At 40.9% G+C, this 6,390-nt stretch overlaps 1 long non-coding RNA gene across 1 annotated transcript; it reads left to right on the top strand.

Moving 5' to 3' along the window:
• Window positions 1-2,052: 2,052 nt before the first annotated feature.
• Window positions 2,053-6,061, top strand: LOC135249476 (uncharacterized). The gene is made up of 3 exons (XR_010328696.1): window positions 2,053-2,142; window positions 3,074-3,265; window positions 5,816-6,061. It is a non-coding gene; the product is annotated as an uncharacterized LOC135249476 (long non-coding RNA).
• The last annotated feature ends 329 nt before the right edge of the window (window positions 6,062-6,390 follow it).

The raw sequence follows: 6,390 nt of genomic DNA, 5'->3' as shown, positions 1-6,390 counted from the left end.
TTTCCAGAAGTCCCTGCATATCTATAATTCTATGGTAACGAGGCACAGTGCTCAGATCTGCAAAGGGACAACAAACGCCAATTGTCAGTGTTCATTTCTGTCTTTGTGTATAGAAAGAACACAAAGTCAGCATCCAGTGCACAGGGCCTGGTACGTTTAACAAGTTCATGATTCATTCAAAAGTCAAAAAGGCTTATTTTTATGCCATAAATACAACATGTATGATGCTGATTTCAGTTACAAAGTCATCTAAAGAGTGATTTCACAATGACTGATTTACTAGTGTTACATGTAGACCTTTACAGACTTCAAAGATGAGACATCCTCCACTGCCACCTCCCAGCCATGGTCCTGAAGGCCACAATGGGCACACTTGCTAATGGACAAGTTTCCACCCACCTATTATTTAATTAAAATCACTACTAATTAAGTTCATAAAGCAAAAGAAAACGTCAACAGGTACAGAAACACTTTGGCCATGGAGCACACAATAACACCTGTCAGTAGCAGGACACCTCAATCACTAGGTTTTGTTTTTCCATGCCACAAACCAGAGAGAAAAGGTTCTCTTAGCATAATAAACATGCCCGACACCTGACAACCGCACAACAAAAGGATGCACTTTCCATTCTGCTCACTTCTTATGAGTGCGCAATCCAGCCACGCAAAGGGAATCAGAGACAGATTCTAGAGCAGAATTCGTCAAGGTGAGTGATAATTACAAGCCGCTTCAGACAACATCTGTTACTGCGGCATTCCTCCAGTCAGTCCCTATGAACTTCTGAAGACAAGTTCAGACATCCTCCAGAGTTCATGACTGACAAAGGCCCATGGCAGTTTCATCTGAGCTTTGTCTCCTCTCCATTTCCCTCCCAGCTGGGGTAATACGGTCAGACAACACACTGCTTACACTTCCTGGTCATTTACATTTATTTAAAAATAAACTGCAGCTCAGTAACTTTTCCAAACTAAAGACTGGCATTCAGTTAAGCACTGCAACATACAAACGTAGTCACAGCAGGTGTTGTGTGTAATGTTGTTCTTTGGTTGCATACCCACCGAAAGGTACTTTGTTTATACTTTTGCATGAATGATGACCATATTCTGGAAAACAGAAATCGTTTTGCTATTAGAATAAATTTGTTTATAATTCCAAAATGTCTCTTTTAATGACGGAAAATGTCATGAAAGCAAATTGACCTAACTTTGCTAAGCTTTGGCAATACATTTTCAGCAAGCTGGCATACCCAATTATTTAAGTAAGTTACTTCATCTATCAGCACAATTCATATTGCATAAACTGAAACACATATGACCGATATATACCAATTACACACCAGAAAAAAATGGGGACATGGGGACAATGTGGTTTGATTTTTCCACCAAAGCACTCAACCATAACTCCATAGTTTTTTTGTTGGCTGACTGTTTGAACTCTGAGGTCCCCGCATAAGTAGCTATTTTTAAAACCATCTGTAAACCGGGTCAACCCATGGTTGACTGCAATGAATGTTACCACTCCTTTTTTATAGCCTAGGAAGGCAGTTTACAAACAAAGTCTCCGCCTGTAAACCGCTCCGTCTGATGCAGCCCGCCTGTGTGAACTCCCAGCCCTAAAGTCTGTGAAATAAGATATGAGGCTTCATTCCCATCACAAATACTGATACGACTCATTCCAGGGAAGCCTCTGACGCGAGGTCAGGTAGAGTTCATCAAAATGTTAAACGGTCGCTGCTAAATCAGCATTTAAGGTGACTTGTTTTCATTTCTCTGCTTCCTTGAGGCAGACGCAAAAGTGTTTTTGAGCTTTTGACAGAAGGAGAGAGACAGAGAGAGAGAGAGAGAGAGAGAGAGAGAGAGAGAGAGAGGACAAATGGCAAGGAAATGTATGAACTCTTGTGTTTCTCAGGGCAAATAAACCATGGTGTCATTAACATTGTTGTTTATGCTATAAAAACTCAGTGCAAGGTTGATTTAGACTGTACTGCCATGTCACATACCGCAATAAGTTCAAAAGTTCAGCTCAACCATGAACTTTGTCAGGGCACAGCAGGCAGTTCCACGAAGGCACTGCATTTAAAGAGAAGCCAGAGGAGTACTAAGCCCAGAAGGTGAACGTGCAACATTTACGGAGGATGACAGGTTTGGAGGCCCTCCACACACACACACACACACACACACAAACACACACAGATATACAGACGCGCACACACACACACACACACACACACACACACCCAGGGTGTACAACCCACCCTTGTAATTATTTTATAACCCTCTTCATATTGGAAGTACAAACAAAGTCACAGCGAATGAAAATCAAGTCTAGCTGTTTGGTCAGTGCTATTCACCGGCCCTGTGTGTGTTTTAGGGCTCTGCTGAGTTCCCCATGCACAGAGGGCATTGCTGTAGCAGAGCTAAGCTCTGCTCCACTATTTAATAACATTCTTTCAGAGGTTTTGTGTTCATACTTGCGTCTCTGGGTCCTGCTGGTGGCTTTCCTCTCGGTCTGGAACACAGGAGGAAAAACCAAACAAAAGGGTCGTGACTCTTGTGCGTTTGTGCACTGCCGGCTGGTGCCCTGACTAGCCTGTGCAAACCAGCACTAGGCATAACTGGTTCAGGAATGAAAACAAACTTGTGCTGTTGTTACAGCCTAATTTGCTTTTCTTTCCTTTTTCTCCCAAAACATTTAAAGACCACTAAATGCTGAACCTAATGCAGGACACAGTTCTGACACAAAGCTTATCAGTTTGGCATAATTATAAACTTAAAAGTGATATTCAAAAGGTGACTTAAATGCATTTTTCATTGTGTGTAACACTACACAATATATTCTTCAATATAATGTTTGCATGCTGTTATCTGCAGCAGTAGTACATCATGAATGAAAGTCACACTAAATGTCAGTATATTCTCTATAGTGCACATCATTTATGGCTTTTAAGCATGTTTCTTAGGTTGCATGAAATTACAGTTGTACTTAAAATTCTAAACATATCGCTTTCTTTGCAATGATTTGAGAGGCCTTGAAATGATTCTGTCGTGTTAAGGCTAAATTTTGATATTTCAGATTAATGAGGAGATTTGGGGAACTGAAAAGGGGAGGAGGAGGAGGAGGAGGAGGAGGGATACACAAGTCTTCGTGTAACTTGAGGGCAACAACACATATCTGGTCACCATGTATCACCCTGTCACAGTGGACCCCAGTGGACCCCAGGCACTGACGGTGTCCCCAGAAAAACCCTGTAGGACAGACGTGAAGGTAGGAAAAAGATAGGGATGGGTGGCGGGGAGTTCACTTTGGTTTTTTTACACACTGTTGAAAAATCCTATACACGCGAATACCTCAGCGGTCATAAATGCAGACGAGGATGGAGTCCCATGGCATTTACCGCACTGGGGGCCAGAAGCTTGCGAAAGGATGTGACACATCCCTGACACATTTGTGAGGACCATCCCTTTGAAGACCATTGTCCTGAGCGGCACAATTACAAATTCATTGCCCTGCCAGGAAGCCTCCTCACAAGGTTGTGAGAGGTACGAGCATTATTTCTCTCAACACCCATCAATTTCAGTAGCAATAAAAAGAACTTTAGACTCCCGCTCCCTTAGTTCAACCCATAAGGCTACCATCTGCGTATGTAGCATGCACAGGCAAATCATACTTTCTACATTTTTTTTTTCAAATTTTTCTATTCTATAGTACATTAATAATAATAATAATAATAAACTTTATTTATATAGCACCTTTCATACAGCAGTAGCAGCCCAAAGTGCTTCACACCAAGGAAATAATAATAATAAACAGTTAAAACAGGAAAATATAGAATAAAACAATACAACAGGAAATATACACAATATAAACGAATAAAATAGGATAGAATAAAATGTAAGATAATAAAATAATAAAATGGGATAAAACATCAGTAAATCATTCTGCATGCCAGCACCCCTCCTGACACAATCATTGACAATTCTGTGCTGGGGCCAGCAAGTAGCCTATCTTCTGCCGAAGTGGTGTTTAAGCTGGGGTTTGGATCTATCTGATCCACGCTGCACCACATGCTTTACATAAAGCTCTAACTTCACCTAATTAAAACCAACTTACCCCAGAGCAAGTCACAACTGATAAAAAATAATAATAAAAAGCGGGAGGGGGGGGGGTCATCACCCAAGCTATGCCCTCAAAAACAGACCCCCTCCACCCCCACAGAATATGAATGTATTGAGGTGCGTGTGCCAAGCCTGTGGGAAATTTTCATCTGACGGTGCCAGCCTCTATAGACAGAACAGTTTCAGCCCATTCTCCCTGTGATTTAATAAAAAATATATACGGTGTTGCCCTCCCCCCTCGGTTTGATAATCCTTGAGAGAAATCCTCTTCAGGAGACCTGCTGTGAATTCTCTGGGGCTGTGAGATAAGAGGCTGTAGGCTGCCTTTAGCCTCTTTGTGAGGCCTAATCTCTGAAGCTGTCTCTGGAGCCACAGAGACAGCTCACCAGGAGTTTTCCCAGGTATGACACAATACTATTAACAGTACTACTGGAGTGCAGGACTTGAAATATGTTAATGAGCATGATGGTATTTTAAGATGCCAGGAATAAGTACCTTAAAAACCCTAGTTACTATGAGCTATCATTAACACTTTGCAATGTGTCAGCACTGAAATAATCAATTAATTCATATACAACTGAATTGAATAGTGCACGTATAATTGAAAAACAGTGTCCTCCAGGTATATGTTCATAGAAGTGAATATACTTCAAGTCCCCAAAATGCACACCGATGATTTTGTGACTTCAGCAAAATACATTAAATGAAATACACCTGTTTCATTATGGGTTCCCAGTCAGGTTGTGAACTTCAAGCAAATATTTTATCATGAAGACCAAGGAGTTTTCAAAACAACTCAGGAATGAATTTGTTGAGAGTGAGAGATCCATACATGATTATACAGAAATCCAGTCACTGAACATTTACTTTGAGGATGTGTAAATTCAATCATAACGATGTTGATAGCTATAAATAAATGTATATCAGGCTGTCTCTCAAAACTGAGAAGCTGATGAAACTGGTTAGCAAAACCACTTTGAGGCCAACAGGAACTGAAAAAGCGATAGAATTAATGGTCGAGATGGGTCTATGGCTCACTAATTTCCTGGTCACTCCACAAAAGTGGCCTGTCAGTGTTGGGTTTGCATCAGACATAATGTTTCGACTACTGACCATCTGACCATAAGACCTCATTTGAATGCTTTGTTGCATACAGGATTGGATTAAGTTTTCTCAGTAATGGCTTTTCTTGTCACAGTTAGAAATGCCAGTTTTGTCCAGGAGGTACAATACACCTGCCTACTTATTAATGACTTAGACTTACATAATACCCTTATCAGGATCTGCATCTTCCACAACTGTTTCCCTGAGTTTTTTTTAAAGCTCCTTATACAGACAATGGCCATTGAATAAATTTGTGTCTTTGGTAAGATTATTTCATCATAATTTCTTAGCACATGGTCAAAATTCAATTTTCCACAGAAAAGGTGTTTAATACTTAAAGAATAGCTTAACTATTTATTTTAATTTTATTTTTTTTGCTTCAATAGTGTGAATGGAGCAGGTTTTTGGAGGTTCTAATTTAAAAGTATCAAGATTTGCAACTCGTGATTACAAATATGAATTGATAAAAACCTGCACCTCCTGACACATTAGGAGGGGGAGATCGTGGTTTTTGTGCACCCCCTGTTCTTAAGAGTCCTGTGCACCCTGAGTAGCATCTGCCCTGCATGTGAACTGTGCTCGACTTTCTCCACAGTGCCCTCACAGCAGTGAGGATGACCAGCTGGCTGACAGCACTCAACACTCACGCACAACTTCCGCAGGCAGTGGCTTCAAGCTACCGGCACCTTCTCCCCGCTGTCCTCATACAAGACCTCATCCAGTGAAAATAACCCACCTTGATAAATGTAAGTTAACATGAAGGAGAGCCACACAACTGGGAGTCTTGTGCGTTATATCTAACGCATAACAATATAATTATCTGGTACAATAAACAAAAAAAGATTATGAGCTATGAAGGTGTATAACTTGTGGTCATGAAAATATTCACAGACACAAAGCCTGGAACCATTCAAACCAGAAAATGTATAAAATTATTCTTATAAAGTTGCTCAACATATTTAAAAAAATAAAAAGGCTTAACTGTTGGACCTATGAGGACACCAATACTGTCAATACAAGTTTCCAGTTTGCTCTGCGAGTTGCTGTGACCCCTTTTCCAACTTTGGGGGAAAAGCAGCACGCTTCAACTGATACGGCTGACACTCAATACGCTCCTCCATCCATCAAGTACACGACCCAATAGGCGGAGTCATTTTTTGGTCGCCGCGG

The sequence above is a fragment of the Anguilla rostrata genome, chromosome 2, assembly GCF_018555375.3.
Source record: "Anguilla rostrata isolate EN2019 chromosome 2, ASM1855537v3, whole genome shotgun sequence".
Lineage (NCBI taxonomy): Eukaryota > Metazoa > Chordata > Actinopteri > Anguilliformes > Anguillidae > Anguilla > Anguilla rostrata.
This window is presented reverse-complemented; position numbering and strand designations above follow the sequence as displayed.